Source organism: Malaya genurostris, chromosome 2 (assembly GCF_030247185.1).
Source record: "Malaya genurostris strain Urasoe2022 chromosome 2, Malgen_1.1, whole genome shotgun sequence".
In the NCBI taxonomy this organism is placed as follows: Eukaryota; Metazoa; Arthropoda; class Insecta; order Diptera; family Culicidae; genus Malaya; species Malaya genurostris.
This window is the reverse complement of record NC_080571.1, coordinates 17,330,513-17,354,172: the sequence shown is the minus strand read 5'-3', so window position 1 is coordinate 17,354,172 and position 23,660 is coordinate 17,330,513. Positions and strand designations below refer to the sequence as shown.

Genomic DNA, 23,660 nt, shown 5'->3' with positions numbered 1-23,660 from the left:
AATTTTCCATAGCACTCATGTCTTGTAACAATAACGCTCCTGTGTTGGACAGAATTAAATTCAACTAGGTGAAGAATCTGCCCGACCTCGCAAAAAGACGTTCGTTGGAATTGTTCAACAAGTTTCTTGAGCAAAATATTGTCCCACCTGATTGGAGGCGAGTGAAAGTAATCGCCATTCAAAAGCCGAGTAAACCAGCTTCCAATCACAACTCATATAGACCCATTGCAATGTTGTCCTGCATCAGAAAATTGTTCGAAAAAATTATTCTACGACGTGTCGACACTTGAATCGAGACGTACGGTTTGTTGTCAGATACTCATTTTGGTTTCCGTAGAAATAAAAGGACGAATGTGCTATTGAGGGTGAAATTTATTAGAGACCGATTGCTTTCAACGAATTCTATAGCGCGTCTCGCCAAAGAACACTTGCCAGCTGGCAAGCTTCTTGGGATAAAGATGATCTGGGTCGGTGGATGCACTCAATTATTCCTAAAATATCGACTAAGGCATGGTTCAGGGGACTGGATGTGAGTAGGGACTTCATTCGTGTGATGTCCAGACTCATGTCCAATCAGTACACGTTAAATGCCCTGTCGTTCGAATTGGACTTTCCGAAACTAATCATTGTGCTTGTGGCGAAGGTTATCGCGATATTGATCATGTCGTTTGGACATGCGTGGAGTATCGTGATGTCAGATCTCAACTAAAAAACTCCTTGCGTACGCAAGGTAGACTATCCAATATCCCAGTTCGAGACATTCTTGCTTGTCGTGACCTTTCTTACATGATACTTTTTTATCATTTCGTTAAATCCATTGGAGTTCCAATTTAAATTTTATTTTATGTTAGACTGTTTTCTCTTACATGAGTTCAAACAATAGCCAGCTATCTTATATTGAATAAAAGTGATGAACTGATACAAACAAACCTGAAATAGTTATAAGATCATGTACAAAATAAATGAAATTTTTAATAGCAACTCGCTTGATAAAAACAGTGGTTAGATAAACTAATGAATACCAACATACTAATATGATATTCGAAATGTATTAGGTTTAAAGTACTATGTATTGTGGATGCCACGGCGAAGAAAAACTTATGTATATTGCCTATGAAATAAACATATTTATGAGAAAAAAAATAGAGAAAATATCGATAGTGTTAGACAAAAGCAGCTAAATCGGTTGCAGACAAGTCTTCATAGGTTCTAATGGCTGAAGTAAACTCAAAAGTTCGTAGTTTCGTCATGTAGCCTAATTATGTAACTGTAATTTGTCTGAATAAGACTACTAATGCACAATTAAATTAATAAAAAATGCTTCTTCGTTTGGACTAACAGCAAATTTGTTAAATTTCAAATTTTATCTATCCAGATTTTGTCGCAAACAAGCCACATATCCAAACCCATATATCAAAATTTGATTAAATTCAATTGTTTAACATCCAAACTTCCTGGGACAGTCTTCAGCTGTGGTGGTGAGAATTCCAATTCTTATGTTTTGCTACAATTGTTTACGTGGTTGTTCAAATATTGATCATCATGCTGACATTTTGAAAATGCGTCACGTTTCAAAATAAATTCTATCATTTAAAAACCAATTTTTTTTCGTCAAATAATTAAAGCACTGTCTCATTCAAATAGATTTGAACCTCTAGTTTCGCAGAGAAACCGTCCAGAGTGTAAATCACCCCGGTAAGTTATGATGTTAGTTATGATGAGGGAACATAAAAATCACCTCTAGTGGTAAATTGCAAACATCACGAGAAGACTCTCATAGATTTTAGCTCGTTATTTTTTTTCGGTAACATATTCAAGCAAAAGAGTTGTGTTCTCGCTGAGCCTCGAAACATCCGACATTCTACCATCAGGACACCAGTCGCCAGGATATATTTATTCATAAGTTTATGTTAATTAAAGCATTATTGTACACATCGTAATCGAGCTCTGACCGAGAATTTTTGTATTATCATTTTTTTTTGTTTATGTCAATTATGTTTTATGGTTCTGGCAAGAGAACAAGGCCAACGACTGCCGTCCGATCCGAGACATCGAAGCGAATACGAAAACAACCAAACCGTGCCTTCTCCGTTGCAATCATCGACAGCCAGTTGGGACGGGTTTTGTATCCCCAAAAAGCAGCCAGCACAGCACTGAAGATGCGGAACAATAATCCAAAAGGAGTAATAGCGAGTAATAATTTCTTTTCGAGGAAAATTGAATTTTGTCGGCGCGTTTCAATTGGAAGCACCGAAAAGCCGTATTAATTGAATTTGTTTTAAAACTTTTCGGAAGTTATTCTCCCGAATAGCTCGAGAAGAGTCAGGCGCATAAATCGTGAAACATTTTCGACAGAAATGAGCATGGAATCTGAATTTATTCCTTTAAAGTAGTTAGACACTTCGATCTGCCATCCTGCCATTCCGTTTTGTTTGGCGTTCATTTAAAACAACATTTCTCACCGCCTGAAATTAACATTCTGAATCGGAGAACAAAAACAAACAAATTCTCACTCCTTTGGCAATAGCAGAATTGCGCCACTCGAAAGTCCATTCATTTTCTTCCGAAAGCAAATTTTCAAAACAACCGAAAAAATAAACACCCAGAAATCCGAAGTTTATGTCCCATTCGTGCCATCGTTACGTGGTTCGTATCCGCGACCGACGCGACGGTGGGAAGACGCCTGAAGACGGTGCTTACCGGCCGGGTCACTGAAGCTCATAAATCTGATCGGTTTCGTTCATCTTATCTGCGGGTGATTAACGTTGTCGTACGTCGGTTTTTTTTTTGTTTGCTTTTAGGTACCGACGATTTGAAAAGCCGCAAAAATGTGCTCAACCAGTCGACACGAACATAACTCGACATTTTTTCCCCCTTGCTGTTGTCATTCATCTCAACTTAACCGCAAGCAAATTACGACGCGGAATAGTTTCCCAATGGGTTGAATTACGATCGGATTTCGAGTTGGTGCTGTGAGTTAATATCGATAGATAGTTTCGCTAGTGGCAACAATAACATCTAAAGGAAAGGAAAGAATGCTTAACCTAAAACACAAGAGTAGCAGAGGATGAATTGTATCTCAGCTCCAGTGGCATCTACTGATATGGTGCTATTTTTTAAATCTTTGTTCAAAGCAAAAAAAAACGATGAATTGAACTCGACCTTCTCCTACCCGGCGACGTGTTTTGAACCAACGTGGAACGTCCTCGGGAACTTCGGTTCGGTGTTTCCTTTGCCGATTTGTTCGTGCCAAATCCCACCAGGACGAAAAAAAATTCTTCCAGCGATAGTAAACAGTTTGGCCACGGTTTCCGAAGCTGACGTTTTCTTTAACCGTGCCCGACTAGTTTCTCTAACCGAAATCATAGAGACGATCGCTTCCGGCGACATAATCTCCTTCCAATTTGCAGCCTTCCGAGCAGTGTTGGCAGAATGTCACAATCAGAGCTAACAAAAATCATTTTCATTGACTCAAAATAGACGAAAATGACGAGAAATTACTGTCACTCTCAAGGATGGTTTTTATCGTATCAAAGATGCCAGTGAACGCAACTCTTCAACGATTGAATCAGTGCCATCAAAGAGAGTTGGAAATCATCGCAACAACAAAAACCCGGCATGGCTCATTTAACATAGAATCGACACCAGTGCGAGAGCGAATTTCTCTCGATGACATTTCTGAGAATCAAAGGTTAGCACGCTGCTGTGGGGATCCTCTCTGAAGCAACAAACGGTCGCTTATTCTCGTTTCGCGATCCTATTCTATACAAGCAGTTGATAATTGCGATAGAATCATTTTACTATTGCCGCTTATTCTAACTATGTGCATATCACCTTTATATAAGTTGTGTCTATGAAAATGTATGTGAATGCTCCACACAAGGGTTTTGAAATATTGCAACCTAGTATGAGAATCATCAAGTTGAATCATCGACTCGATTTTCTGCGATAATTGTCAACTTGCGATTCTCTCTTGGGAAATTCCACACAGCAACGATCATTATCAGACTGTAATTTTTTTAAGGGCCGTAAAATACTCAGAGTATGAAGTGGAGCGAAGGAATGTAGAAAAATTCTCTCGCGGTTCATGCACTGAGAGACTCGAGTTCTTGTAGCATCTTCTACCGGATTGAAAATATTGTATGCAATATAAATAGCAATATAGCAGCTTCTGTCAAATTTTCGGCAATCACCAACACTGGTCACTCTTAGCTTCGCTTGCAAACTATGAGAACGAAATCCATGTCCAGTCAATGACATAAGCGGGAGAGTAGTTTCAAAATTGTGTTTTTTTCCTTCATTTGCGCTTTCAGTCATTTGCAGTTTTCAATGAAAATCCCATAGTATGCAGTGTCGATATTCAGCCGAAGCTGTGAGAATCGAAAATGACAGAAAAAGGTTTCACCAGGCATGTCCAAACACTGCACTGCACTGCGTGCTTCATATAACCACCGCCACCGCGTGTATTGGGAATGCCATTGCGTGCCAGTGCACAAAGAGAAACACGAAACGCAATATCCGAAGCCACGGTGCTCGTGGCGCTGTTTTATTTTCGGCACTGGTGTTTCAAGCTTCGGCATACACCGAAACCGCGTATTTTCAGTTTCGTTAAACACCGGAGCCGAGTGTTTTCAATTTCGCGAAGGCACCGAAGAGCACCCATGCGTTGGTGATTATGTCAATCAATTGAATTCAATCAGACGCGTATTGATGAAAAAAGAATTAATCATTCAAACGCATTTTTCGTCATACCGTGGCGCTATAGGTGCTTATAGTACAAGCAACGTATGTGGCAAAATCGGAAACACTCGGCTTCGGTGTTTGCCGAAGTCAGGAACACTCGACTTCAGTGCTGCCCGAAAATCCAAGCACCGGTGTTTGACAATTACACGACCACCGCTACGAGTGCTTTTTCTACTGCGTTCGGTGTGTGTTTTTCAACACGGGCACGAAGTGTAGCATTCAATACTCCTGGTGGTGTGCTCACGAGTGAAGGTGAGTACCGTGCAGAACGGATCCGTGTTTTTGCCATGCCTGGGTTTCACAATAACTTTTACCTGTTGGTGCTCGAATTTGTAGCAGTTTTGGTTTCCAAAGAGGTTCTGGGATGTAATTGCTTTGATTTGTCATATTTTAGTCACTATTTATAGCCAAGCGTCACAGATTTTCAATACATCTATGAAATAATGAGAATTGAAGTTCTGCTGATGCTCCCTGAAGACGTTACGTTTGGTTTCGTCTTGGCATAATGGAAAGAGTGACGTTGGCGATTATTCTCTCTCATTTTTACCTTTTTTTATAAATATAAAAAATAGGTATAGAATTCGCTCAAACTTTAGAAAAAATTTCCGAGGCCCGGAGGGCCGAATGTCATATACCAATCGATTCAGCTCGATGAACTGAGCAAATGTCCGTGTCCGTGTCCGCACGGTAATAGCTATCCAACAAGCCATAGATTGTTAAAATCCGTCCATTTTTAACGGAGATATCGAAATTTTTGTATAAGGGACTTTTTCCAGCAGTAGAAGTTTTGAGCGCTGTCTGGCACAGAAATGCTTGGGAGCAACATAAAACACGATTTTCTATACTGTTACATACATTTGTTTCTAAGTACCCAAAAGACTGTGTACAACATGATAATTTGCCTCGGACCGATTTTAGCACGGTTCGTTTTTGGCAACATAATCGTTCGAATATGCCATATGCAAACCAGATGATGGCAGAATTGTCGAGTTGAAAGCAATTTCATAATTATATTGATTTAAACTACTTAGAGCAATAAATGCTGGAAGAACATAACACCCATATACCATTCGAATCAGTTCGTCGAGATCACCAAATGCGTGTGTGACAAATAATTTCACTCAATTTTTTTCGGAAATGACTGAACCGTTTTCTACGAACTCAGATTCATATGAAAAGTCGTATACTCCCAAATAAGGTTCCTGAATTATGTTTGGTTCCGACCTATGGTTCCGGAACTACAGGATTATATGTAAAACGAAATTAAAACTGTGTAACTCATTTTTCTCGTAGATGGCTGAACCGATCTAAGATTCAAATGAAATCTAAGAATCATCTAAAATTCAAATGAAAAGCTTTAAGATTCTTTAAAACATCTTGTTTTTTCAGTCAGATCCAACTTCCGGTTTCGGAGATACAGGGTGATTAGTATAAAAATGTCTATTTCACTTAAATTAATCAGGTTTATCGGGTTAGCAGATTTGAATAGTCGATAACCAAATAAACTTATTTCATTTTTGGTTGTATTCAGTTTTCGTTTCGGAAGGCATCCAAAAATTTAATTCGTACTACGATTCCTCAAAGATGTCGATATTGATTTTCAAACATTTTGAAACAAATGTAAACAATACAGCTACTCAGGTAAATTTGTCTGACCTTGGCTACACCGAATTTCGAATTCCGGTTCCAGTATCGAATCGTTTCTCACCGAAGAATATTCATGAAAAAAACACATGATAAAAAAAGGTGTCATCTCACTGCTAGGTGGATTAATCACGTTTTTTAATGAGAAACGAAAATGCTTTGTCTCTCTTCGTTTGTTCTGGTGTCGGTTATTTACGAATGAGACAGTAAAATATTGAAAATGAGGCTGTTGGGTTGGATTCTTTCATTGAGAATGCGTGACAATTTTAAGCTCGGGTCACAATTTTAATTGTGTAGACTACCGGCGAGAGAGCATTCTGAGATTTTGTAATCGAAAGCAACTGGAGCTTTTTTACGGTGGAAGGAAATAATCCTGCATTTTTCGACGCTTAAGCCCAGAAGGTTGTTAGAGCACCAATTTTGGAATACATTCAGCATTTTTTGTAATTCGATGCAGTCCGAACGGCACTTGATGATTTTAAAAATGTTTGTGTCGTCTGCGTAAAATAATCGACAATCCAGTGACAAAAGCAGAGACACATCGTTTATGTAGACCGAGAACAGCAGCGGGCCGAGTATGCTACATTGTGGAACTCCGGATAGGTTCGAAAACTCATCCGACATAACTGAGCCAATTAAAACTCGCACACAGCGTTGCAATAAATAGGATCTGAACCAACAAACTGCACGAGTAGAAACGCAAAGTAATTCCAATTTTTTTAGAAGGATTCCGTGATCTACCCCGTCGAATGCCACCTTAAGAGGCGGGTAGGGTCTAACACTTTTGAAAAATCATTTATCATTTTCTTTATATTTTCTTATAGTAAAACATTTCAAGAATTTTCTGTGAAATTTTCTAGCCTATTGGAATAAAACTCTGGAAGTTATGGATCTTTATCTATGGCTATCTCATTCTACGAAGAAGCACGAGCTCGGCGCACAGGTCCAAGATTTCTACTTCGATTGACTTCAAAACTTGACAAAACATTCTTGAAATGTTTCGTTGTAATAAATTATGAAAGAAAAAATATGATTTTTTAAAAATGTTAGACCCTACGGGCTCCCTGGAGCAATTATTTGTTTTCATTGATTTTATAGACAAAATACTTTAAACTCGTTTTTCTCGAAAGCGGGTTTTGAAAGTCTGTGTTCATCGTCATCCAAAAACTACTGCACCATTTTTTTTCAAATTTTGCACACACTTTCTACATATATAAAACCAGACCCCAACGTTTTCCTTTTCGTTGTTTGTTACTTTGAGGAGGTTTAACAGCTACAAAGTGGTGAATTTTTTCGTGAAAAATCGTGGTTTTTCATATTGAACAACCACCAAAAATTAAAAAAAAAATCAAACAGAAACGTTGGGGTCTAGAAAAACTTCTACTCTAACTATGCTGCGTTCATTTGTTCACTTCTGATTAGTCTGCGCTGAGTTACAGTGGACCACAAATCATGATTTTTAAGAAGCGTCCTCAAAAATACCTCTTCATCGACTTATTTCTCAATATTTTTCTACGAAAAAATTACAAAATGTTGTTCGAATGATGCTTTCTATCATGCAAAACATTTGAATTTATTTTGTTGAACGATAATTCTGGAAAAAAATCGTAAAAGTTATGATTTTTTTCATCGTTCAGAAGAAATTATCACCATCGTTTTGTTCAAAGCTCGCCACTCGAGCAGCGCAGCGACCGCAAAAGAGTTGGTTAGATTCTTCAATAGGATTCTTTAAAATCAGCTCCGGGAGATGCGAAATATGTACACCATTTTGATTTCTCAAATGTTTATTCCTATTCTTAAACTGAAACCTACAGATAGTCAAAAGAGTATAGTAATTGAAAATTCATTATTTTTCTCGCGTTCCATTGCATGCTCCGGAAGTAGGATCCGTAACAAAATAAGGAATTGCGTATGAAATTGTAAGACTGTAAACGCGGATCTAAATTTATAAAAATCGGTTGAGCCATCTTGAAGAAAAATGAGTGAGATGCTTTTCACAGTTTTGGACTATTACTTCGGGTACTTCCGACACCGGATTCCTGGGAGTGGTATAACCAAAGTTGACCAGTAACAAATATGGGCTACAAATTGGAATAGTTTGCCTACTACTAAGTTCCCGGAATCACCACTGTGTGGCACTCTCAGTCACCCGATCGTTTTTGCCTTTCTCATATAGAAAGACTATGCAATCACTGTGAAAACCAACTTTTGAACGGAGACCCGGAGACAAATAATGTCACTCGATTTTTTCAGAGATGGCTGAACCGATTTTCACAAACCCATAGATCGCTAGATGAATTTTATCCCGATCCGACTTCCGGATTCGGAATTACAAGGTAATATGTGCAAATTTATGATTAAATGCGAACTCAATTTTCTCGGAAATTCCTGAACCAATTTTTACAAACTAAGAAGCAAATAAAAGGTCTTGGAATTCTTTAAAAACTCCCTAAAGAGTTGATCCAGATCCGAAATTATAGGGCGATGGATGTCAACACATTCGAATCGTCATTCAAAATGACGATGCAAAACTAGTACACGTCGATACGAGCGGCTTTGCTTAGTTCGCAGTGTGCTTTGTTCAATTCCGTTAAGCGTGCAGGGTAAATCTGAATTTGTAAATCTTTCATTCAATTTGTAGTGTTATTATAAAATCATGATAACTATGCTTTTTTAAAAAAGTACACTTATTGCCTTTCTCATATGGGAAGTTTATACAATCACTTGAAAAATTGGCCCGGAGGGCTAAGTGTTGTATATCATTCGACACAGTTCATCGAGCTCTCTCTCTCCCTGTCTCTGTGTGTATGTATGTGTCAAATAGTGTCACTCATTAAAATAAAAAAATCCCATAGTCCCATAGGTTGGTATTGAATTTAATCATGCTTTCATAGGGTAATGTGAGTTTAAAACTGCACACTGTTAATTTTTCTAGATTTGGCTCAAACCTGATTTAATTTGTATTCTATATTAGTTACTTACTAAACGAATGGCTACAAAAATGGGCACAATTGAGCGGTCTTAACGACCACAAAAATAGCGATACAGAATTTTGATGTCGATTATTTTAGTTTATATTTGCATATTTCAGTGAAATAAACTATCAAAATACAGTACGGAATTCATTTCTGGCGTTCAGATGGGCCAAACTGTGGAATTCTCTTCGATATTAAACACTGTTGGGAGTATTTTTCTCGAACGCGAAGCAATCACATGCTGACTTTATTCACACTCGTTTGGTGCGAATTTTACACTGCGAAGAGTGTTCAAAGCTTATCAAATTAATGTAGATTTGCACTAAACTGCGATTTGCAAATATGCAATCTTATAGTTCTTTAGATGGCATTAGGAGTCATTCGAAGGGCTAATTTGCATAATGTTCCCTATCGTTGCCCACTTTTCGTTGTATTTTGTGCCAATGCAAACGAATAGCAGCATGTAAGCATTTCGAAACACTCCTTATTCATGATCAAAAACTTACCAAACTCTCTCAGAGGGTAAATTTTGAGAAGACGCCACATAATAAAACAAGTCGCAATCATAACAAAAACGTAAAAACTTTTTTATGTGGAACACATCTTTATTTTCTATATAGGGGTGAAAATCAGAAACTCAAGGAAACTTAGAAATGTGGTCAGGTTTTAAACACGTACAGCTCAGCTTATTTTGTATCAATTATTAATATTATTTCATCATTTGATTGGAAATATTTCTAAGTTTCGATTTGAATGTATGAAGTCACGTATTTTCAATTATATATGATTAAAATTTTGATTAGTAGCGAGCAGTGTCCAGTCTGCTAAAAATCTCCCGCATACCGGATTTCCCTAACGTAGACGACGGTTTTGAAGGAGTAAGCGATACATCAATGGGAAAGTATCGCCTCGATTTGTCAATCGATGCAAAAGCGAAGCTGTTGGAAGCACGCGAATCTATAATTATAAGCGAAATTATAGCTAACATTTCAGTCCTACACGTAGCATGCTAGCGGTAGGTTGTTGCTAGACCGAAAGACAAAAAGTGCCATAAAACGATTTGAAGCTTTAATTGGTATGCGATTTGAACTTTAGCTGATCTGCTGCTGTGCTCGGATGAAATTTCATGTTATGTCGCGAGCCTCAGAAATTGACAACTACCTCAGTGTAAATTTTGAGTGCTTAAGATCCATTTCTAATTTATATAAGATGAACTCGATTGATAATGAGAAAAAGTTTGTCGCTACAACCGAAATCGCAGAATGGTAGAGAAAATTAACGCTATAAAAATAACTGCTTGCATGCATAACTTGAACACAAGATTGGCGAAGAGAAGCTTAAATATCGAAGTCCGTATCGCAAGTATGTACAAAGATATAATTGCATACATTTGGGATATTGGTGTAATTTCGTCGGATATTAAACAAATACAAATCAAGACAAATAACGTTCGATGTTGGTTACTATTAAAGATCAATCTACCATTATAAATAGGTGGCTAATCGAACCAATTCCGGCTATCCTGGTTGGCGTTTTCCGATTCCGGAAGCACCGGAAATAGTGGTCATATATTCCAGTAGTCGAATATCTTTTTTTACAGTTGAACGATAAATTGAATCGTACAAGTTTTCATTTTTACGCTTTAAATGTTTTGTGATTCATAACGGACATGACCATTGCATGGCTAGTGTTTCGATTCTCCTGGCACTAACAATATTTCCACGTCGAGGCTCGAACATACGACTACGTGATTGTAGGACCAGTGCCCTAGGCATTGAACCACCAACCCGGGACGGGATGTGCTTATTGTGCGAATCAAATAAATACTGACACTAACTGAATGAAATATCTTTCTTTAAATATACGTCGTTTAAATACGTCGCTTCACGTTTAAAATCAATAGGGCGGGATTTATGAAACACCTCCAGTCAGTCGAGGGTTTATCACAGCAAATGTTAAATTTGTATGGGTATTTTTCGGGAATGGAATTCGGTTCGGGTTTGTTCCTTTTTAAACCGAACATTTCGAGGAAGTGGAGGTGAATTATTTGGTTACTCCAATATTGATCAAGTCATAAAAAAACAATAACCACATCCAAAACTGCCAACTAAGTTAGGGTACATGAATCTGTAGTTCCGAAGAATTCCTCACAAGGCGCAGATCTGGCACCACTTCCTCTAAATGCCAACAGTCTTCCGCTTCGTTGCTGCCGACACATTTTGCGCTTTTATGGCTTATTCAGGATTACGTTGATATATGCTGGCGTTGAGAGTGTCTGATCGTATTTTGGTCCTACATCGCAGCCGGGAATTAGACAGTAAAATCATTTTTCAACATTCATGAAGACTCTATTCGGATCCTTGGACTACCCTTGCAAAGCTACATACATAAATTACTAAGCACCACATAAAAGCTGGCAGTTAATATCGTATACCGTTTATCATACCGGCTCTATTCATCGAGTAACGTTGGTTGGTGATTTTACGGAGGCACCGTTTTGCATGTACATAAAAGAATAACCGGAAAGTGTTTCAATGCTGCTCACTGAAGTGTTACCATAGGACATTTATAAGCCATCAGAACAAAATGCAATGACAGTCGAAAATTGATGTTTGAAGCCATTTTTTAATCAATCCAATGCAAGGTTTTTCGGAGTCGTTGCCAAAGTAATGTTCACGCTCGAATTTGTCATACCTGCACAGCATATGGATAGACAAACGATGTGCATGATTTCAGGGTCCCGAAGACGTGCTCCCAATAACCACCCACCTCTATCAGCTGAGTGCTGCTTCAAAACATTGTGCTTTTGGGTTGGATTCAACGACCGGCTCGATTTTGCTTGCTCTGGAGTTTCAGGTTTGTTTTCATTCGATATTTCTGTGTATTCTCGCTCTTTTTTTCTCGCTTAGCGGTGCGGATTTATTACCTCACCTCGTTCGAAGTGGATGGAATTTGCTTTTCCAGCAAAAAACCGATTTACAATTTGGTGAGGGATAGTCGAAAGTCGTTTTTTTTTCTTCTTTTTGATATGGCTAACAGATATTTGTCTGACAACATTCACACGTAATTCACACGTCACCGGCATCGAAACGTCAACATTTTTCGTAAACGATGGAATTACTACGGAGATGTTTAATAACTAGGGTGGAACTAGGTTGTATGAAAGAAAAGACGAATGGGGAATGTCAGAGACATAACCGGATGAGTAAAAAGAATAGTTCATGTTCTTCGAAGATAAACATTGTTGAGTGTATTTATCTTGAATGAAATGAGCAGTTGAACCTGTAGAGAGGAGTGGTTCCGCACAATTTAAGTTGAGTAGGTTCGACAGTAAGGCATTGAACATGTGCCTGGAAGGCTTAAAGATGATGATAATTATGATAATGTTGGTCCTACCTTCTACCTTCACAAAGTTGTCAGCTGAACGAGTTATCTAGGCGATAATAAATATTTTATCATGTATTTTAACCGGCAACCGAAACAAAAACGAACCAATAAATCTAACAGGCATGGAATCTCTTGAATAATTTGATCATCTGTTTCAGCACAAAGCTAGCTTACAGAACCCTTTCAGGTCGAGACTAGAATGTACGGAAACTTGTGAGGCGAACGCCAAAGGCATTGAACCGCCAACCCGAACACGGATTCTGTGTGGCATCCAATGTCCAACCTTTTGGACGTAGTCCCATGATGCCAGTTGGAAAGAAATAGTTTTTTTTCGTGTCGCTTTCCTGGAGTCGGAGGAAGAGTAGCTGGTACTTCTGGAGATATTCTTTTACATGCATTGAATCATCTTGCGGTCCCACTTGTTATGTTCGGCTTACTGAATTTGTTGCATGAAAGGTGGAAGTCTTTGCGCTATTGTTTTAGTTTTTAGATTTGATGATTACTTTCAGAGTTTTACCTTTTTTTATATATATAAAAAATAGGTATAGAATTCGCTCAAACTTTCGAAAATTTTACCGAGGCCCGGAGGGCCGAATGACATATACCAATCGATTCAGCTCGACGAACTGAGCAAATGTCTGTGTGTGTGTGTGTGTGTGTATGTGTGTGTGTCTGTATGTGTGTTGTCAACTAAGAGGTCGAGATCTCAGAGATGGCTGGAACGATTTTGATCAAACTAGTCGCAAATGAAAGGTCTCCCCGTCACCCAAAACGCTATTGAATGGTTTTGAGATCGGATGTTTACTTTTTGAGTTATACGAAGTTTTATGTCAAGATTTTCAGTTTTTTGACAGTATCTGTCACAATTGACCTTGAAAACTGGATATGTTTTCAGACTTAGATTCCGCACGATAATACCTATCCAACAAGCCATAGATTGTTAAAATCCGTCCATTTTCAACGGAGATATCGAAATTTTTGTGTAAACGACTTTTCCCCTATTTCAGCCGAAGGAGTTTTGAGCGCTGTATGACAAAGCAATGCAACGGAAAACACGATTTTTTATACTGTTACATACAATTGTTTCTAAGTACCAAAAACACTGTGTACAGCATCCTTTTTCATGACATTTAGCCTCGGACCGATTTTAGCACGGCTCGTTTTTGGCAACATAATCGTTCGAATATGACATATATAAACCAGATGATGGCAGATTTTTTTTTAATTATATTGTTTTAAACTACTTACAGCAATAAATGCTGGAAGAACATAACTTCCATATACCATTCGAATCAGTTCGTCGAGATCAGCAAATGCGTGTGTGACAAATAATTTCACTCAATTTTCTCTGAAAATTTCTTTTTTACAAATTCAGATTCATATGAAAAGTCGTATGCTCCCAAACAAAGTTCCTGAATTATGTTTGGTTCCGACCTCTGGTTCCGGAACTACAGGATGATATATGAAACGAAATCAAAATTGTGTAAGTCATTCTACTCGTAGATGGCTGAACCGATCTAAGATTCAAATGAATTCTATGAATCATCTAAGATTCAAATGAAAAGTTTCAAGATTTTATAAAACATTTTGCTCTTCAGCCAGATCCAACATCCGGTTTCGGGGATACAGGGTGATTGGTATAAAAATGTCTATTCCACATAAATTAATCAGGTTTATCGGGTTAGCAGATTTGGATAGCCGATAAAAAAAATTAACTTTTTGTCGATTCAGAAGGCACCTAAAAATTTAATTCGTGCTATGATTTCTCAAAGATTTCCTCACTGATTTTCAAATATTTTGAAACAAATGTAAACTATACAGCTATTCAGGTGAATTTATCTGACTTCGGCCATACCGAATTTAGAATTCCGGTTCCAGTATAAAATCATTTCTCAAAGCTCAATCGTTTTCTCAAAAAAAGCCTAATCAAATTTTAGAAACAAAAATTCAAATTAAAATAAACTTGTATACAAAATTTATTAATTTTATACATACATACAAAAATTAATTAATTTTATCCAATTATGACTTCCGGTTCTCGAATTACATGATGATGAATTTTTAAAATTCAAACCGATATAGAAGATGGGATTGAGCTTCAAAGTTGAACTCAAAACTGTTGTAATTTATTCGTCATATGGCCATACGATTCGGTTTGGGTTATGCTGGTTCCTTAATACCGGCTCTGGAAGTACCTTAAATTACCGTAAACTCTAAAGTGGAACTTACATATCATGGCATCTTTAATCGATTATCACACTTCTAGATTTAAATTCGATCCGATTTGCAGTTTCGACATTACAGAGTAATGAGTGATTAAAATCTCAAATTGTCGCTTTAAACGACGGTCATTAAAATAATGTCATGAAAACTTAAACACCGAAGAATATTCATGCAAAAAACACATGCAGATTGGTAAAAAAAGGTATCATCTCACTGCTAGGTGGATTAAACACGTTTTTTTTTTGTTAAAAATGCAGTTTTTTAGAAATTTCTATCACAATTGACCTTGTAAACAAAATATGGTCTAAGATTTAAATTCCGCACGGTAATAGCTTTTCAACTAGCCAAACTGTTGTACAGTCCATTTTAATGGAGATATCGATAATTTTGTGTAGACGACTTTTCCCCCTTATATAGTGCACAGTGGTCCCAATTACACCGGAACCTCCATTTATAAACTAAACGAGGGTTCGTGAATCAAGTTGATTCCTAAAAAAAGTTTACGTTATTTGGAATTTACTTCGTAAAATAGCTTGTGCAGTCAATATTTTAAAACCTAATCATATGAATATTTTCGCAATGAATTTCATGAGTCCTAATTCCAAGATGGCGACTTCCGGTTTATTGATATTCCTAGAAACCCCTAACAGTATGTGTATTTTCAAAACAGATTTGGAAAGTAGATGTCGGAAAACGATGCCTGGGGGTTGTCCCGAAGTCCAAAATAATGGCTTCCGGTTTTTCTTGATGTTCCTTTTTTGTTCAATAGTTGTCATCCATTTTCTTGGGGGAAAGGATGTTCCATTTCCATCCAGCGAGGATCAAATGCTTTATTGTAAGTGGTTTCCGTTTTCTTCTCGCTGTTGTTCGCTGTCTTGTGCTCATTGTCAGTTGCCATAGATATGTTTTGTTGGAAATTGATTGCAATTGCTTGCTGGTTGGATGCTGAAAGCGTTTTTGAAGCAGAAGTACTGGCCGCACTAGTTACCGTTGCTGAACGGTTGTCCTTGTCTTTGGTTGAAGATGTCCTTTTTGTAGTTTCAGTGGAAAGTTTGTCGTAGTATAATTAGCTGGTTCTCATAGGTAACTGCGATTTACAAGGATGTCCTCCGCCCTGACCACAAGTTACATGAGATGGAATTGCCTTATGCAGTCGCATACGTAACATTCGCACTCCATTCCATCTACCGGGAAAAAAATCCGCCAAACTTCTTTTCGTTGGAAAGAATTTCTCCGTATTGCAACGTATTTGTACGGGAGAAGGTCATGTACTCGCACTTCTATGACACCGTCCACCACCGGGATTTTGTATTTAACGTTGGCATACTGTGCACCTCGTTGTTAATCGAAACGAATTTCACGTATAAACATAATGTACACAGAATTAGACGCGTTGCTGAATTGAACTTCACTGACATCATTATCGTCTCGAAGCATTCGTTCTTTAAGTAAGTTCTTTAAGTTTGTTGCTGGTCTAACTTTGAAGCGCTTGAAATCAATACTAATTGAATATAGTCTTGTAGGCCAAGTTTCATACTGTTGTAAATCGTATTTGCACATTTCGTATACTCTCTTGTTCACTACACAGTATTGTGTATTGATATTCCTTGAAAACCCGTGCAATATGAGTAAGAGTTTTCAATAAATATCTATAAACCGAAAGTCACCACGTTGAATTTTAAAAAGAGCTCAAACATTTTTTTCTGATAATTAATCATCATATTCGTTTCGAAAATACCGTTATTGTAATGGTTTTCAATGAATATCGATAAAACGGAAGCCGCCATATTGCATTTTAAACGAGATCAAACATCGTTTTTCCGAAATCTACTCTTCAAACCCGATCCGAAAACACCCACATTATACAGGTTTTCATCAAATATCAATGACTCAGAAATCGTTTTAATTTTTTGAAACATTTTTTAGGATTTGGTTCGTAAAAAGAGTTACGTGAAAGGAGGTAACGTAAATAAGTGTACGTAAACGGTGGTTTAACGTTTTTCTTGCGGTTGATTTTCGAGCCAAAATGGAATTGCCCTCTTCTCTTGATATAATTAAAGCAGTCTGTAATCCACCAAGAAGTGAGGTTAAAGTTATAGTTTGCCTATATTGCGTAATAGAAAATTCATTTCTTCGGAGGAATTGTACACACTTAACAAAAACCCTGTGATTTTACATCTCACTAGAGGCACATAAATGGAGCGTGGCTGTTCACGCAAATTTACGTTGAAGAACATTTAATATTGTGTCTAAAACTCCATGACAAGAAATTCAATGAAATAAAAAAAAAAAGAATACTGATAGCAACCGAAGCGACTTGAACCGAGAATCATTGGAACGCAAGTACGTCTGTTAATCGACTGAGCCACAGAAGCATGCATCTGCTTGGTTGGTAAAAGGTGCATTTAAATTCATACAGTCGCACCTGCTAGCATAATGCAAGTTACAGTCGAAACCAGTAAAATTCAATCACCTGTAAAATTCCATTTTTTTGGAGTGTAGACCATATTATTACAAGAAAACATGCCAAACACATAAACTCTTTTAAAAAAATGGATTCGTGTCGAGATATGAAGCATTGTTTATCGAAGGTCTCCAAATGTAGTTTTTTTTTATCTTCTCATCTTTTTGCCTTCCTCATATTTATAAGTATAATTCTCGCTCAAACTTTGGAAAACGAACTGAGCAACTGTCTGTTTGTCGGTCTGGGTGCCAAATCTCAAGATACCTTAATGAGCGCGTCGAAAATATAAGTACTCTCTCGAAACTAGACAATCTTCTGTACAAAATAACTTAGGCTAAAATTGATTTTAGAATTTTATTGAAAACTACTTGATAGTTTCGCTACATAAAAGATCGATTTGCTAAAGTTTATAGTAGATCTAGTTTTAATAAGTGATTTATATGTTATACATGTAAGAGATATGAACATCAATATTTAGGTATGCGTCAAGGATCCGTTAAAATTGCGAGTTGAAAATTACGTGCTATTATTCGCTGAGCTCCACTTGTTGACCAGAAGAGCCCTGCACAGAGAATTTATTTTCGAGGCGCAGTTAGAATTTTATTTTCTAGGTGAAAGTACTCAAAAAATAACTGGATTCAGCGCAAAATAAACATTTAAAAAGCAACAACCAGACCATCGTTATGACGCACAAAAATCAAATGTGCCCCAAATATCCGAATAATTAAAATAAAAAGTGGGTGGGTAATGTCAGAAACATAACTGGATGACGTGAATACGAATAAAATTCCTCACTCCTGAATATCTAAAATCGTTCTCTCAAGTTGATATATTGTGTAAATTGCACCAGATTTAATTTCTTTACATCTAGTATAGAAACTGTGCACCTATATTAAAGTACAACTGATTCACGACACAATGATTTTAACACACAAATTAATAAGACAGAGAGTAAAAAATTGTTTGCCTGCAGAAGTACACACGTAACGAATTACACAAATTTCAATGAAAGAAAATATCAAAGGCTCTTTAACAATTCATTTAATGGTATTTAAAGTAAACTGTCTAGGGGGTAGACTAGATGAAACGTGTCAACTTTCATATGATTTATCTACCCAGTTGACAACACGAAAATGTTGTGTCGCTCACTGCATCAAAACCATCATCCGAGCAGAAGAAAGACAAACTAGCGTTGTGAGTTTTTTCTCTTCAATACTGTTTGAACACAAACATCGTATAAAACTTTAATCTTTAGTTATTTGTGATTATTTCATGCTACTGAAAATTTAATCATAAATTGCTGATCATATTTGCGATAGCATGAAGATGTTTTCAGGTTAAGTACAACAAACGATATTCATGGTTAAATTCTACCCATTCTTGTACAGGGTAACTTTTGAAAAGGCGCTCCATAGTAAAGTAAGTCGTATTCACTTCAAAAAATTTCAGTTTAAAACGTACATGTGTTTTGACATGAAAACGATTGACGTCAATCTGAATCGACTTAGCTCGATCCAACTAACTGACGTCTGTCTGCCATATGACAGCGTGTTTACAAAGCCAACGGATCAAAACAATTGCTAGTTTAGAAAATATTTAAGCTGCCCGGACTAACCGAAACGAAAAAAATGCACTTTCGGGCAATTCACGGGCAACTATTTAGCACGCGTTTTCTTTTCCGGGCAGCAAGCCTGCAAACCAAACTTTACAAACCGTTTTCATTGAAATATTATCGCATAACGAATAAAAATAGCTCTGTTTTTTTTCAAAAGCGAATTATCTGCTACAACGTTAATTTTGATATTTGAATAGGATTAAGACAAAATAGTTGTTTCATTGTAGTGACATATTCTGTAAATTATATCAAATCATTTTAAATCACCAAACAAAGGTTAACAGATTTCACGCGCATCTTGATTGTTTATTATTTCCACTTAATTATTTACCGCGAAAAATGATTAATTTGTTATATTGGTTGATCTGGGCAGCTGCCTAATGAGAAAAAAAAATAATTTATCAAACAAACAAGTATCATTGTTACCTCTATTATTAACATTGTAATATGAACGGGTCTTCGAATTTATAATCGTGAAAGACAAGCAAAAACATGGAAGAATAAAACATACCAAATAAAACTTTTCTTTGAAGCTAACCGGAAATTGATAAGTTGATAGAAGTTTAATGAAGAGAAAATTTAGTAAAATAGAGTAATCATATGTGAAACGTTGGAAAAATTTGATAACTGAGGGGAAAAAGACACTCCTGCCATTGTCGCCTTTTACGACATGGAAGCAGCAACCCAGTGGATTTATTCTTGGTTAAGTTTTTTTTTCCGCCGGATTCCACACGACATCCAGGCTGGTACTGTCAGGCGAAAGATAATAGGTACTATCAATCTCCTTGTGGACCCCAGCCCCTGGAACTGAATTCAAAACTTAGTTTCAGGGTTAAAGTTTAGTTTAAGAATTCAATTTCAGAACTTAATTCCAGAATACAGGTTACACGAACTATATTTTTGGAACTGAATTTAGTGTCTTAATTTATGTCCAGAATATCCAAAGTTCTGATTCAGAAATTCCAAATATGACTTTTAGATCTCGACTGTAGACCTGAGTTATAGATCTAAACTTCGAACCTGAATTTTGGAATTGGCTTTTCACCCAGAACCTAATTCCTGAATTTTGTTCACGAATTTACGTCCGGAATCTAGATTTAGAACTTGGAACCTGCACACTGGAAATAGATTCGAAACTTGAACTCTGGAACTAAATTTTGAAAGTGAGTTCAGTTCTATAATTAAAATTCTAGAATTAAATTTGGAAAAAATACTAACTCCAGAAATAAAATTCTAGATCTGGGTTTGTCCTGGTCTTGAATTTAGGTTGCGGTGTAGATAAATAAGTGATGACAGAAAGTACTCGACCATTGTAAGCATCAGAACATTTGAGTATAGAAAACAACTATTTCGTTACAGTTCTGGAAACAAAATAGTAACATTAGCATTAGAGACCGCCCAATTGATCAGAACCAATTGAGCTTGCAAAATGTGTTCCTGAAACAACTTGCGTAGGAGCAGCACATAACATTCACATTGTGTAAATTGCATTGATCCCTGCATGCTGATTAATACCGACACCGGCCACGTCCGAATGCAGATCTACTTGGGAAGGAAGTAAACTTCACGTGTGCGTCTCAAACTTAGCGCTTAACACGAAAAAAAAATAGATCCATTGATCAAACGTTCCCCGAATAATCGACAAAGTTTAGTCTAGCCCGATTTTTAGTAAGAAGAAATATAATAAGACATTGTAAAAAGAAAAATATTTAATATCTCTTAGGAGCGATCTCACAAGTATCCTGCTTCTCTTGCTCGCATTGCTTTAAACTAACGACTACTGAAGATATAAAATAAAATACAGGGTCCGGCACTCGAAGTGTAACCAATTAAAAAGGCCATAAATTCAGTTTGGAAAATTACTTTTACTTAATTCAAAGTACAAAATGTGAAAAAATAAAACAAAATTCAGAATCAATTCACTTTTGCTCGATATGACCACCTTTTGCCTTGACTATGGCCTTGAGACGGTCAAAAAACGAATCGCAAGCTGCCCGAATGTGACTTGCAGGTATTTTGGCCCACTCGCGGACAATAACTTTTTCAGCGCCTCGAGACTGGTGTATCTTTTAGTTCGGACTTTGCTCTCCAAAATGGCCCAAAGAGAATAATCCATTGGATTCGCATCTGGTGAATTCGAGAGCCATTGTGTGGACGTGATGAAGTTCGGAACGTTGTTTTTCAGCCATTCTTGGTTCACTCGAGCTTTGTGAGACGGTGCCGAGTCCTGCTGAAACGTCCATGGTCTGCCACCGAAATGTTTGTCTGCCCACGGCTTCAAAGCAACCTCCAAAATACTTTCCCGATAATATGTCGCATTTACCTTGACGCCAGGCTCGATGAAAACGATTGGAGAGCGCCCATCTGCGGTTACAGCGGCCCAAACCATTATCTGTTGCGGGTGCTGCCTCCTGTTGGCCAATCGATGACTCAAATTCTCGTATGAACGGTCGGTCAAGTAAACCCTATCGTTTTGAGAGTTTACGAATTGCTCAATTGGAAAAATTTTTTCGTCAGAAAATACAATGTTCGGAAATTGACCGCTTTCGGCCAAACGAAGCAACTCCTTCGCTCTCTCAAGTCTACCTTGTTGCTGCTTCGGTGTGAGATCATGCGCCTTTTGGATCTTGTAAGGCTTGACCTTCAGATCATTTTTCAGTATGCGGCGGATGCTACGGTCGGATATTTTCAGTTCTTTTGCCATTTGATTGGCACTTCGTCGAGGATTTCGTTCAAGTCGCTTCTTCACTTTTTGAACCATCTCACGTGACGTTGCAGTCTTTTGATGACCACCTTCATGACGTTTTGCGATGCTACCAGTATTATTGTAACGAGTTATGGTGCGATAAACAAAAACTTTATTCACTTTAAGGTGTTTGAGCTCACGAACAATCGCTGGTTGTGATTTTCCATCCAAATATAAAGCAATCACACTATTACGTTTTAAATCCATCACTGATTTTTTTTTCGCGTTCACTTTTGGCAAAATGCTTTCTTGCGCTTGTAAACAATACAACTCCGAACTGTCATTTAGCAAATTTCTAGAGAGCTGATGCCCGTGCGTCAGCTGCGCGAGCGGTCTGAAGTTGCCGGACCCTGTAAATACTCGCGAATGGGTTGTAAATTTTCACACATTCCATAAAAATCAGATAACACTGGAATTGATATGCAGATGACGCTTCGATTGGTTGACATAGTTCAATTTTAGGTGGTAAAAGACCGATTGCTTTCAACGAATTCTATAGCGCGTCTCGCCAAAGAACACTTGCAAGCTGGCAAGCTTCTTGGGATAAAAATTATTACTACAGATCATTAAACTTTGCAAATATATAAAACATTAACATTTAGGGGTTTTGTTGGTTTGTGCAAAAAGCACATATTTTGTTTCTATTTCTTCGCGTTTCGCCTTCGGCTCGTCAGTGCTTAAAGCGGTTCAAATTGAACTGCCATCTCGTACCTAGCAGTTCAACTTAAACTGCTTAGCGGTTTAAGTTGAACTGCTAGGTACGAGATGGCAGTTCAATTTGAACTGCTTTAAGCACTGACGAGCGTAAGGCGAAACGCGAAGAAATATAAAACATTTTTTTAAAGGGCACGGAGAGGTTAGAGCAAATAAAAAGCAACCAAGTGAGACAGTTTAGTTCCTCTTCCAAATGTTTTGACACGATCACAACAAACATTTTCCTTACTATTTCAGATTTGGTAAACGAAATTTCTAACGCGTAGAAAGTAGACATTAAGAATTCAAACCAGTGGCTTACCGAGGAAATTTGGCGCCCGGGGCAAAATAAGAGATTTCGTTGGTTTAGTGAGCAAAAAATAAACAAAAATGAGCTCCATCTCTGGAAAAATGACTAGGGTGATCAACAAAAAAAAACAGGTTTGAAGGATTACTTTTCCGCCCCCTAAAATTATTGCTCCCGGGGCGAATGCCTCCTTCGCCCCGTTAGATACTGATCATAAAGCTTGCTTCAGATAGAACTGGAACAAAGACAATTGCCTGTATTTCAGTAATTTATTATTCAATTCAAGATTTTTTTTATAAATGTAGCGTTTTCTTCATACTTTTAAGAAAAAATACGGATAAAATTATTCGTCACGGTTTCGAAGGAGTTCTCGAATTACGAATATTATAGAAATATTATGATCATAAATATTAAAGTAAGATAGTATCTGCCCTCATTTAACATCTCAAACTAGAGTTTGCACTGTGGTCGCAAGTAGAAGTCGTAGAATGCGCGCGGCTGATGGATGGATCCTGTGTTAAATGAGGTTTGCTAGGAAAACCGTTTGCGGGAGCTGCAACAAATATCCTTTGTCAGTATTATGCACAACTTAACGTCCCGCCAGTGCTGTTCGTTGGACCGAATTGAGAGAAGAACAAGTTGAAATTTATTCGTGCTTCTTTCAGCAAGTCACAGAAGCAGCTGGATACAACATAAAAGTGCTGCGCCGCGATTCGGAAAACATGTGTGCTTCGGTAGAAGTAAGCCAACAAAGCGCTGCTCGGAGAAATTCAGCCGTCCGTGGCTGGTGGTGACACTTGGTTTTCCTGCTGCCAAGACAGCGGAGGTAGAGTGGCTCGAAAATGGTGGGGCTATCACAAAAA

The 23,660-nt window shown here is 37.5% G+C and overlaps 1 protein-coding gene across 1 annotated transcript in view; it reads left to right on the top strand.

The window, feature by feature from the left end:
- Positions 1-23,660, top strand: part of LOC131428293 (band 7 protein AGAP004871-like) — a 106,412-nt gene that overhangs the window by 15,676 nt on the left and 67,076 nt on the right. The gene's annotated exons all lie outside the window — the stretch shown is intronic.